Source organism: Acartia tonsa, chromosome 14 (assembly GCF_053477335.1).
Source record: "Acartia tonsa isolate MP-2025a chromosome 14, ASM5347733v1, whole genome shotgun sequence".
Classification (NCBI taxonomy): Eukaryota; Metazoa; Arthropoda; class Copepoda; order Calanoida; family Acartiidae; genus Acartia; species Acartia tonsa.
The window spans coordinates 31,707,477-31,721,300 of record NC_137273.1 but is presented as its reverse complement, the minus strand read 5'-3'; positions in this window follow the sequence as shown (position 1 = coordinate 31,721,300).

The following is a 13,824-nucleotide window of genomic DNA, read 5'->3' as shown; positions in this document are numbered from 1 at the left end:
AAGAAAACATTTCTAAATACAATGAATATAGAAAATGCTATAATAAAGCAATTAAAACAGGAAAAAAATTGTATTTTCAAAAATCTTTTGAAGAAAATAGGAATGATTTGAGAAAAACATGGTCAATATTAAGGGAAGCAATAAGGAAGCAAAATGACAAAAGTTCAGTCATAACTGAAATTTTTAGTGATGGGGTTTGCTATAAGGAGGGGAAAGATATTTCTAACAAATTTAATGAATTTTTTACAACCATTGCAGATGATATTACAACTGAAATAAATCCATCAGATAGAGACTGCACTTATTATACCACTGCATCTGACTCCATATTTTCATTTACTCATATTCAGCCTAAAGATATAGTAACAATTGTAAATGGTCTAGAGTCTAAATCAAGCCAAGACATGCTAGGTGTTTCTAATAAACTTATGAAAAAAATCATTGAAAATATTGCTATTCCTCTCACTCACATTATAAATTTATCCTTACAGTCAGGCAACATTCCAAATGAGCTCAAAATAGCCAAAGTTTTGCCAATTTTTAAACTTAAAACAAAAGAATCGGATCTATTAAGTAACATGTCTAATTATAGACCAATAAGTCTTTTGCCAATCTTCTCAAAAATTCTTGAAAAAATAGTTGCAAATAAACTTACTGCATATCTTGATGAAAATAACCTTATTTACAAACATCAATATGGCTTTCAGAAAAAAAAGTCAACCATACAGCCCATTTTTCATCTAATAAATGAAATTGTAAAGAATAGTAATGATAAAAAGTATACAGTTGGAGTCTTTTGTGATTTACAAAAAGCTTTTGATTGCTGTTCTCATAGAATCTTGCTGGACAAACTTTCTAAGCTTGGAATCAATGGTACAGAATTGACATGGTTTAAAAATTACTTAGCAAATAGACAACAATTTGTTTACATCAACAATGAAAAGTCTGATATGAAATATATTAACAAAGGTGTACCTCAAGGTTCTATTTTAGGACCCTTACTATTTTTAATTTATATCAATGACTTAGCTAAATGTACTACTCTATTTACATTACTTTTTGCTGATGATACCAGTTTTTTAATTTCGGGTAAAAACCTTCATGATATTATTGATATTCTTAATATTGAATTAAGAAAAATAACTTATTGGTTTAGAACTAATGAGTTAAGCCTACATCCATCAAAAACTAAATTTATGATATTTACAAAAGATGAATCAACAATTGACTTTGATAGCATTAGTATTAATCTTGATCACAATAATGATAACCAAAATGATCCAAATTTGGTACACAAACTTTCATATGTCAACTCAAGGAGTGAAACTCCTGCAATTAAATTTCTAGGTGTTTATCTAGATCCTAAATTAAACTTTAAATATCATATTGATATGATAAATAAAAAGATTTCACGCTCATTATTTGCTATAAATGCTGCAAAACATATTATTGGTGAAAAAGCATTGCAAACTCTATACAATTCACTTGTCCATAGCCATCTTACATATTGTGCCCCAATTTGGGGAAGTGCAGCAGCATCAACTCTTGATAAAATTGTAAAACAGCAAAAAAAAGCACTGAGAATAATCACCAACTCAAAATATAATGCACATACTACAATTTTATTTAAAAATTTAGAAATTCTTCCTGTAACTCAACAAATTGTCTATTCTAAATTACAATTTATGTTTGATTACGTTAATCATAGGCTTCCATGTTCTTTTGATAACATATGGATTAGAAATAGCACAAGAACAACAAGAGTCCTTAGAAATAATCAACAGTACAATGTTCCATTTGTTAGACTTGAGACATTTAAAAAATTCCCTTACTCTGATCTACCAAAGTTATGGAATGAAATCATTATTCCTAATACTAATCCTAATCCTGAAAATGAAAATAATAATAATAATGACGAGGTTATTTATACTTTTAGCACAGTTATGTCAAGAAAACAATTTTGTATGAAACTCAAAGATTTTTTGTTGGAAAAACTTAATTTTATTTGTAATAGAGAAAACTGTTCTGAGTGCATAAACAGATCTTGAAAATTGATTTCATAAAAAACCTAGTGATTTTTTTAAGTAGGGGGGGGGGGGTTGTCTTTTGGCGGGGAGGGGAGTGTTGTTTTTTGGCGGGGAGGGGAGGGTTGAATATAGGGCAAAGCTCAAAGTGGCATTCTATAAAAAAATATTATTTTGAATTGAGAAATTTCTGTTTTTTTTTTTGAAAAATAATACAATGACAAAGGCTTGACGTATTGCTTTTTTTTCCTTTTTATGTTTTTTTTTCTTTCTCCTTTCTTTTTATAAAAACTTTACTTATTAATCTTCAATGATATTTCAAAACTTGAAATATGGTATTAAAATTATATACAACAATGATCTATCTTATTATTTTTCCTTTTTATTCTCTTTACTTTCATATTAATTTTGTTTTATTTTTCTCTAAATTCCTTCACATATTTTTTTTTCATTTTTCTTATTATTTACTGATTTCTCTAACATAATATAAATGTTTATTTGTGTTTTTTTTTTACTTTTTTTTTCCATCCTCACAACTCAATTTAACTAAATTAAAGTTTCAATTTTCCCTTTCACATTTAATTTGTTTTATATTCTTTTTTTTCTTTTCGTCTTCTTTAAAAAGGGGCTTCAGGAATCAAATACACTATCCCCATTTTGGTCAAGATAGTACTCCTGTAGCTCCTGGTGCATATCCTGAAAATTTTACTTCTTTTCCACCAATTTATATTTAGTTAATAATTAATCTCTTAGTATATATTATTTTATTTTGTATGAGACTAAACATCATAATGTAAACTCTAAATTGTCGATAGATAGCAGCAATTTAGAGTATTGTATGTGCTATCTCCTAAGCTAGGGGGTACCTGGCAGCACCAAATAAACATTATTATTATTATTATTATTATTAATTTACAAAGAGGTAATTTTGTATGTCATTATATGGGATATCAATTTATCGGCCATTGTCTTATCCCTTTAGACCCCTGGCTCCTATTAGTTTAAGAATTTGTATACTTTAGTATAAAAACCCTATAAATAATATTTGTAAAACTCAATAAAACTCATATGTACGTACAATGTTTCGTTAATGCAGTGTACGAATTCTGAGCCAGAATTACCCTCTATCAAAATATAACGCCATATATGGCATCACTTGAAGTATAGCGAAACTATTCTACAATTAAGCAAGGTCGTACGGTATTAAAAGAATTCTTACAGCAATAACGAACATATCTTTCTCAGGGGTTTATGAATGTATCTAAATCCAAGTGTCCAAACGTTTCAACCATTTATCGGCCAGTGGCTTATCCCTTTTGATCCCTGATATATCTTCTTTACTGGTAAGATTTCTATACCTCCACCCTCCCAAGAGAAATTGATGAAAATTAACCCAAAATAATTTGTATACCTTCGTTAAGAAGTAAAATATAAGAACCTTTCAGGACCCTAGGTGCATTCGATGCTACTTTATATCTTAGGAATTTCCGTGCGTCCATCCGTCAATCATTTTTAGATTGTTCAGAAGACTGTATTTTTCTTTTTTATTAACAGATTTACAACATTTTAACACAAAATCTTAATATAACCTTAATAAAAATATTATTGGTTGTTTCACAAAAAGGGATAATTGGCTGATCATTTAATTTGATTTAACATTGTTATAAATTGTTGCTGTGTTGTCAAAGCTGCGCTACTATGAAGAATATTTGCTGTTTTTTGTCCTTGTTAAAAAAAAATTTAAATCAAACTGAAGATCACTTTTTTACTACGTGCTTTTTCGTCGTCTAGCATATCAGGATATTAAAGTACAAATTTGAGATTTTGAAATGAAAATTATATAATCTGTAATACAAAGGAGACCGATCTGTCTGTTTGTCTGTCCGTTCCTCCAAATTAAGCTTAAGATCTTGTTGACTGCACTTTTTAAAAGCAAAGCTTTTCTATAATTAGGATCAATGCGTACGTGCGTCAGTACGTAACGGATAGCTATTTTAGTTAATTTAGTCATGTTAGAATTGTCCTATCGATTTCAAACTTTTCATGATGATTTCTATAGGAGATAGAGACGACTTAGAATGCGAAGCAACTCTATAATCGTTACCAGAAAGTCCGTACGTCCATTTTAAACATGCTGCTTTAACTTTTTTAACATCAAATTTTAACGTGATAAAATTATCCGATTGGTCTGATTTTTGGAATACTGATTCCTTAGACAACAAAGTACATTGTTATAAGCGAAGCATCTCTATAATTAAGTCCTAAAAATGTAAGTTTGTCCTTTAACAATATCCTGCATTTAAGAAGTTTTTTAGCAGATTTACATACAATTTTATTTCGTTCGACTTAAATACATTTATATTCTGATTGTTCAGTTCTGACACTATACAAGTTCGTTTGTCCTACCGTTTCAGAGCTTCGTTTTTATTGATGTTGTCATCCTTGTTTTGAAATGTCCCAACTGTTGGTCATACCAAGGTATTTTTAATATGGACAAGGAAGGGGGATCCATCACCCTCCCTACCCCACACAACGAGTCAATGTTTGTGGAGATTTTTTTTCAAATCAAATTAATTGTGTGAGGGGGGAAGCACAAAAATTCTTCAGTTATACTGTCATGTGTGTGTGTGTGTGTAGCCACAGCTCCTCTGTTTTTTCTCCTGATAAAGTGCGTTGTCAAGTTCCATCCAATTTTAAGAAGTTTGCGACTTTTGCGGGTTTTTTCCAAAGGTCAATTGGGGTAAGGTTTGTAGGTTTTGCAGGACAATTGAAAAGGTGTTGAACATTGTGGGGGCCAGTATTACAATCAGGACAGGTATTTGGTATTTCTCCTTGGCTTATTCTGTTCAGGTATTCATTTAAAATTCTGGAAAATCCACTTCTGAGTTGAGATAGTTTTGTTCTGGCCTTTCTTTTCAGTTTAAGTTCATCTTTGTGGATTTCAGGGGGTTTTGAACCGAGAACTCTGTTTGGCTGATATTTGCTAATAACATTTTTGACTGCTTTGGTATGAAGTCGTTTTAGACCTTTCTTTTTGGTAGGTGTATCGATGATTGGTATATGATTATACTGTCATTAAGGAAGGATGTAAGTTTTATAATTGGGTGGGGGGAGGGGTTGATACCGCACTTCTATTTGTTTTTTGTGTTAAAGTAAAGTAAGAAACAGCGTTGCGGAGCCGTTTGATTTTGGTGTGGAGCCGCATGTGAAAACAACGGCTCCGACCTGAAATCAAGAAAACTCAACATATTTTTTTTGCCAAGTCTATTTTCAACTTTTGAAGGTTTTAAAGGTTCAATTTTTGATAAAAATGAACTTGAAAAACCTAAAAGGGGCATTTGCACACGATACAACAGAGTTACCAAATTATAATCAATAATAAATCTCTTTTCTTAGCTAACTCGGAGCCTTTTTTTAACGAAAATTACGGCTCCGGTTCCAGCAATATATGGCGGCTCCGCAACGCTGGTAAAAAAATTAATTTGAATTGAAAAATAATTGAAAAAATCAAAATTACCTAAAAGTCTTTAACAATTCACCTTTCCTTAAATCAAATTGCATTGCGGCAAATATTAATTTTTAGTTTGGAACGCTCCAGATTTGTTGTAGGATTTGTGCCAAAAGTTGCGCAAAATTTGGTCTCAATATTTCACTTCTATTACATTCCCCTTTTTTCCTTTACCCTTTTCCCTTCACTATCTTTCTTTCCCCTCCTCTCTCTCTCTCTTGTTTCCCCCTCTCCTTCTCTTTCTCATCCTCACTCTCCTTTCCCTTAATTTCTTTCTTCCTTTTTATACTTTATTTCTAAGTCAGTGCTTTACAGGGAGGGAGAGGATATAGGACTAAAAATTTATACTTTTTTATTTCAGTGTAACTAATAATAAATCTTGATTGATTGGTAAAAACTAGCAGTGTCTAAGCTTTTCTACCAATTATTAGTATTTAAAAGAGGGTTAATGTTGTATATCATAATTTGGTGAGTAACTGAACCTATAATCCTTTATCTTATCCCTTAAGCTTCCTGGTGCTTTACTATTCAAAGAGTAGAACAATTATTCTAGGAAACTAAATGAAGAGTAACCAATGTAACAAGATCAAAGGTAGCAGCGAGCTTTATTAAGAAAAAATACGGACCTGACGACATACAAAATATATTATAGAAAAGATTCGCTACTTATGATATTTTTGAATATTATATTAGAAAATATTTGCTAAAAGAAAGCTGTATAATTATTTTTTGGTCATGGTTTGGAATGCCTATCCAAACCTGTGTTTTGTTCTGTGCAGGGATCTCAAGGGATAAGTCAATAAGTACCCAAAAGTTTAAGGCCAGCGAACGAGAGGGTGTGTTTAGTTGTAAATGTATATAAATTTTGGGTTCTAGTATAATTTGTAGTCCATTACACCCTCCCTTCCTCCTTGGTTTCTATGTCTCTCTCTCTCTCTTTTCATTTATTTGAATGCCTTACTATTTTTATTTTTCTCTGTCTCCCTCTCCCTCTCTCTCTCTCTCTCTCTCTCTCTCTGTCTCTCTCTCTCTTTCTCTCTCTCTCTCTCTCTCTCTGTATGAGTGCCGCATTATAAAGGAGACAGCATTCGAAAGTTTACATTGAACCATCCACAATGTACTATGGGGCAGACTAATTAAAATAATAGTAAAATTGTGTTTTTGGGGGTGTAAGAAACTCAGTAAAAAAATACTTTTAGAAACCTTAAAGATGTTTTTTAAAAAGCATTTTTTAGCATATTAATAGGTTTTTAGCATATTCAGAAATTTTACTTAAACCCGTACGGGAGCGTGAGGGGGTAAACCAAACTATGTAGTCTGTCGTGAACAAAAAATCTCTTACCCACCCGCTAGAGCATGCTTTAGTGCTATGTTTGCTGCCACACTGTGCAATGTTGAATATTTGAGTTGTGCAGAGAGTAGTGACTTCAGTAGTGGTGAGAAATCCTTACTGAGCACAGCACTATCCCACTGTGCAATATTGAATATTGGAGTTGTGCAGAGAGTTGTGACTTCAGTAGTGGTGAGAAATCCTTACTGAGCACAGCACTACCCCACTGTGCAATATTGAATATTGGAGTTGTGTAGAGAATAGTGACTTCAGTAGTGGTGAGAAATCCTTTCTGAGCACATTACTACCCCACTGTGCAATATTGAATATTGGAGTTGTGCAGAGAGTTGCAACTTCAGTAGTAGTGAGAAATCCTTACTGAGCACAGCACTACCCCACTGTGCAATATTGAATATTGGAGTTGTGCAGAATGTAGTGACTTCAGTAGTGGTGAGAAATCCTTACTGAGCACAAGAACATACACTCACTATAGCATACCAGGGATCTGAAGGGATAAGACAATGAATGATAAATTAATGTACATTCCAAATGAAGAAAATGCAAGGTTGGAAGGTAGTTTGGACTGTAAATTAAATTGGTACCCAACGTTCTCTTATACAAAAGAACTTTGGGTACTTTTATTAGATCTTGATTTGTATGTTCAAACTAGCAGTGTCCAAACTTTTAAACCAATATATTTAGGTGTAATCTACAGAAGTAAAATTTAAACATCATCATTGAGGATGAACATCAATTCATCGTCTTATCCCTTAAGATCCCTGCAAAAAAGTGTTCCTATAAACAGCGATATGGATAGTTATTCAGTGAATTTATTATTTGTTTCATTTATTTAAATTTTGTGTATTTTTTTCATACTGACATTTTGTATTGCCCCTATTTTGTAGCAAAGCTTTCCTATAACTTATTTTTGCCGACCCAAAATATCATTAATAGGTAAAGATTTGTTATAATTTTCATTTTAAAAATGCAATATAAAATTTCTATTATCTATTATCTGAAAATTCAAAATTGTTATTGGTACATTTCCTAGTGGCATGTTTAAAAATCTCAGTAACATACAGCCACTCTTTAAATTTATTGTTGGTTTGGTTGACAGAAAAACACTAAAGGACGCCCAAGCTTTCTATATTGGGGGGAAGGGGGGGGGGGAATACAATTTTACAACCCCCATCTTGGACGTCCCACCCATTAATTAAGATTGTTTGAATGTGTATGTTATCTAGAATGATGTCTGTCCGTCCATCCGTCCGTCTGTCTATCCCTTAAGATTTCGCAACCACTAACCCGATTGGATTTGTATACTCTTCACGGAATATACCTGCTGGTTGTGGTGGTTTTAGGATATTTTCAAAAACAAAAAAAAATCTTGGGACAAAGCCCCTAGAGGCTAAGGGCGAAACCGCTAGTTTGAATATATAGGACAATTAACCACTAAATTTTGCACATAAATATAAACAAAAATCATAGGATCGGTTTTTAATTGTAAGTCCTGGCGATCTATTTAAGAGTCCGCGGCCTAGTGTCCATAAAATGATATAAGAAATATATAAATTATAAAACCCTCCTTCTCTAACAATGATTTGAAACATAGGCATGCATAGAGTTTTGTCAAGGGGGCGCACAGCTAAAATTTTAACACTTACCTTATAAAGGAGGACTGGATCTTTAGAGGGGTGTATTAAAAACAACAAGAGGGGCGTTACTTTATGGATAGGTAAACCCCCTTAGATGTCCAACACTTCTACATAATCATTCAAAAGTCAAACAAGTCTCCTTAAATTTGCAAATTCACCCTTACACCCCCCTTCCGCACGCTTCTAGTTTAAAGCCTTTTCCTATAATAGAACTATCCAACATCCCTAGTTCTGCAATGTGCATTGTAACCCAGGTAGGGAGGGAACAATGGCCTGCAAATTATTCTGGTCCCCCAAAGTTTTTCAAACACGTTCTCTCATTCGTTGTTTAAAACTTTTGGAACTTTAATTTATTTTTATTGGGTGGTACAAATTCATACATGGATTCTTTTACCATCTATAATACAAAGAAGAACGATATCTGTCTGTCTGTCTGTTTGTACCGAAGGAAATGCTATCCGCAGAACCGATTGGGTTCTCCTTTACAGGGTAGCTTCTTATAGGTCCCGGGAAGGTTTATAACTATTTTTTTGGGTGGTTGGACGCCCCCAACCACTCCAATAAATGAAATTTATCCCCCCCCCTTAAAAAAATTTTCTTTTAAAACTAAAATTAAAAAAGTGAAGTCGACTAACCCCCCCCCCAAAAAAAAAAAAAATATTTCCCTCCCCCCAACTTTTAAATTTTTCTTTTAAATCTAAAATACGAAAAAATAGGTTGATCAAACCTCGTGGGGCAAAGCCCCTAGAGGATAGGGGCGAAGTCGCTAGTTTAGAATATATTGTACATCAATTTATCGTCCATTGTATTATCCCTTAAGATTCCTGATATATACCTAGTTTTGCATTGAGAGCAAGGAGGGAAAAAACAATGCCACTTAAACTAATCTTTTCTGATTAACTATAAGGTTCCAAAAATACAATTCAAAACATTTGTAGGAAATTTTTGGGATTGATTGATTTTTCATATTGTCCGTTGTTATTAAATTCAGGGAAGTAGAAGACAATAGTATTTAATATTTTCTTCAATTTTACCCCCAATATTATAAGAATAATGAATTCCATACATTAGAATTGGGGAAAATAACTCATCTTCCATTGTCCTTTGCCTATTTATTACAGTTACCAAGGATGACAACAATTATAAAAGCGAAGCTCTGAAACGGTAGGACAAATGGACATTAGCACTTGTATGTTGTCAGAACTGAATAATCAGAATATAAATGAATAAGAGTTAAAGCAAAATAGTGAGTAAATTTGTTGAAAAACTTCTTAATAATGTTTACGGACATACTTACATTTTTAGGACTTGATTATAGAGTTGCTTTGCTTATAATATTGTACTTTGTTGTCCCAGGAATCAATATACCAAAATCAGAACAATCGGATGATTAGATCACTTAAAGATTTGTTGTTATAAAGGTAAAAAATGTTTAAAATGAACGTACTGACATTCTGGTAACGATTATTGAGTTGCTACTCTTTCTAAATCGTACGTATGGACGGTTGGACGGACTGACCCTAATTATAGAAAAGCTTCGCTTTTAAAAAGTTAGGCATTGTAATTGTATGTGGATGGTCAGTCAAATCTGGCATTATTGCATCAAAGCCTTATAAATATTTAAGTAAGAAATATTAATATTATCCATTAAAAAAATCATCAGGATGTTTTCTTACTTTCTGTGTGTGTGTGTATGGTCTCGCTAACCGTTGGACCGATATGGTTCTTTATTACAGTGATGATTCTTATGTGTCTAAGGAAGGTACTATTACCCTCCCGAAAGAAAGAAGAAACAAATGCCCGCAAAAACTACCGGACCCAATAATAGCTGTGCTCTCATACCTGTTTGTCATCCGTCTCTTAAAACCACAACTTTAAAGCTTATAGCAAATGAAATTACGTGTTTGTTCATTTTTGAGGAACCTAGTAATAGTGTCTAACTTTTTGTCTTTGTGACGTAACAAAAATCCATCTCTATTTTAGGGGTTTCCTTTCCCACCTCCCCTCTCATCCTTCGATTTTTGTTACGTCACAAAGATAAAAAGTTAGACACTATTACTGGGTTCATTTTTGAGTAACAGTAAAGTTTTCAGTCCATTGTCCATTTAAACCCTTAGGAGATAAATGGACACATATAGAGATGCTGTGCAAGAAAAAAGTCTAACTTTTATAATACTAGCGACTTCGCCCCTAGCCTCTAGGGACTTTGCCCCAAGAGGTTTGATCAAATCATTTTTTCGTATTTTAGATTTAAAGTAAAATAGTTATAAACCTTCCCGGGACCTATGAGAAGCTACCCTGTAAAGGAGAACCCGATCGGTTCAGCGGTTAGCAAGATCCTTCGCTACAAACAAACAGACAGACATCGTTCTACTTTGTATTATAGATATGGATGCAGCTTATACCAACAACGAAATTATTTAGGGGCTACACATAGTAAAATGTTGTTATCTTTTTCGTTTTCCTAAAAACTTTGGGTTCTTTTATTTGATTTTGATAATTTGATTCAAGACTAGCAGTACCCAAGCTTTTCAACCAATAGTTTAAACCTACATAAGGAGTAATTTTGTTCATCAAAATTGGGTAATTTATCGTCCATTGTCTTATCCCTTGAGATCTCTGAATAGAAATGTAGTCATTAATGTAGCTTTTGTATTTGCATATTATTTCTGGCTCTCTTATTATAGCAGCAAAGCAATTATATAAGTATTTCTGGCAGCCACATCTGCGTATCATAATTTACCGTTCTTTTCTGTCTGGGAAGGGAGGGGATATTGACGTGTAAATTATACTGGTATCATAAGGTCTATGAACACGGTCCTTATTAGTTGGCTTAAAAATTTTGAAGACTTTGTCTTAATTTTTATTTTCCTAATAGGTATCAATTCTTATATAAAAGTAACAGGAAGTCTGTCTGTGTATTTCGAATAATCTTGCTTTACAACGTGGCTTCTCATATGTATATGGAAGGTTCCTAACTATTTTTGAGGAAAGTACCCCTTCCCCTTCCCTAGAAAAAAAGGACCCCTTAAATTTGGTCTTCCTTTTTTCTTTTAAAGCTTAAATTAAAAATGGCATAAATCGACTACCCCCCCCCCCTCCTCACCTTAAGTGCCCCTAGAAACCTCTAGTGGCGTAGCTGCTATTGTCTTTCATGAAAGTAATGGTCCTTGTTACAGAATAATCATATTTTTTTCTCTGGCATAAAAACATAAAACGCATAAATTAGACTACAGCGTCAAAAAAAACAAGACATTGAAGATAATCCAGGGATTCTAAGGGATAAGACGATAATTTCATGTTTAGTACACCCACAATTACGATAAACAAAATTGATACTCCTGTAGATTACATTTTTTGGATAACAGTTTTGAAACTCTAGGTATATATAAAACTATTCATTATTTAAATAGCCAACTAATGAGAGGTCGTGTAAGTAAAACATATAATTTACAGCTAATTACCCCTCCCTCCTAGAAGAGAATCATGTCCAGCAGCCACAATAATAGAGTCCTATGTACCCAATAGGTTTATTTTTGAAGACTAGCAGCTTTAGGGTCCCATGAAGAAATGGAATGTGGGGGGGGGGCGGGGTAAGTCGACCGTACAATTTCCATTTTAGTTGTAAAAAGAAAAAGCTAAAGAAAATCCAAGGGCGAATTCCTTGGAAGAGCGAATGTAGCCGTTCCCTTAAGGTACAGACAAATAGACATCCTATTACTTTTATTTAAGAATAAACCATTAAAAGTACAATGTCGTATATATACAATACAAATAGGTTTATTTATAGTTAATCCATATTTTTACCCTCCTTGAGTCGTTGCGAGGTTTTAATCAATATATTCTAATGTGTGGGTTTTAATAATTAATGCTATTTGAACAATGATTTTTAATATGTGCGTTTATAATGGATATAGAATACGTGGATATTGTGGCAGGGGAATTTTCGCTGTCAATTTAGGTTGTTAATATAGTCCTCAGATATTGATCAATACGTTCCTTAATGATGTGATGGGGTAAGGTCAAAAGGGATGGATGAGGGGTATGGTTATATCAGCCAGATGGGAGAAACATTTTATCAGGGTAAGCGAGTATATCTAACACTATCCACGTATTCTATATTATTATGTTTAAACAAGGATGACAACATCCATAGAAGCGAAGCTCTGAAATGGTAGGACAAACGAACATTAACACTTATAGAGTGTAAGAACTGAATAATCATAATATAAATGTTTAAAGTCGTAATAAAATTTTAGGTAAATTTGTTGAAAAACTGCTTAAATACATGATAATGTTTAAGGGCATATTTACATTTTTAGGGCCTGATTATAGAGATGCTGCTTATAACGTTGTACTTTGTTGTCCTAGGAATCAGTATGAAAAAAATAAGATCACTTTAACGTCACATAACAATTTGCTGTTAAAAAACATCATGTTTAAAATGGACGTACGGACGTTCTGGTAACGATTATAGAGTTGCTTCACTTTCTAAATCATACCTAACTACTTTAGGAATCACAATGCAAAAGTTGAAATCGATAGAACAATTCTAACATGCCTAAATTAACGAAAAGACCATTAGGGACGGACTGACGGACCTACCCTAATTATAGAAAAGCTTTACTTTAAAAATAACAAGGACAATTATGTTCATAAGTGGAATAATACAAAAATTTAAATGGCAACTTTTGTATATCCTTATGATAAAGTAAAAGGATCTCCATCTGTACCGAATGATCTCGCTAACCACTGAAACTATATGGTTCCCCTATACAGAAGGGAGGGAACCACCACACTCCAAAGAGAAATCGCCCCTAGAAAAAAATCACCCCACCCCAAATTATTTTTTTTTAAACTCCACAATCATTAATATGAAATCCGCGCCGTACGTCCATTTAAAACAAGCTGATGTTTAACTTTTTGAATTTTTTTTTGGCGTGATATAGTAATCATATTAATATGATTATTTTGCAATAATGATTCCTAAGACATTAAGGTAAATAATGATAAGCAAAGACTCTCTACAATCAAGACCTAAGAATATAAGTATGTCCTGAAACAGTTTTTAAGCAATTTTGCAAGAAATTTACTTAATATTCTGCTTATTAAGTTTTGACACTCTATGTATAAGTGTTTGTTTGCCCTACCCTCTGATTTAATAGCTTCGCTTTTATGTATGGTGGCATTCTGTCTTAACCTCTTTTCGAGGAAGCTTTGTGTTTGTCAAGTACAAATTAATTCCCATCTATCCTTGTTAAAAAAGGAAATCGGTGGAGAGGTGTGAAAAACTTCATTGAACTAACA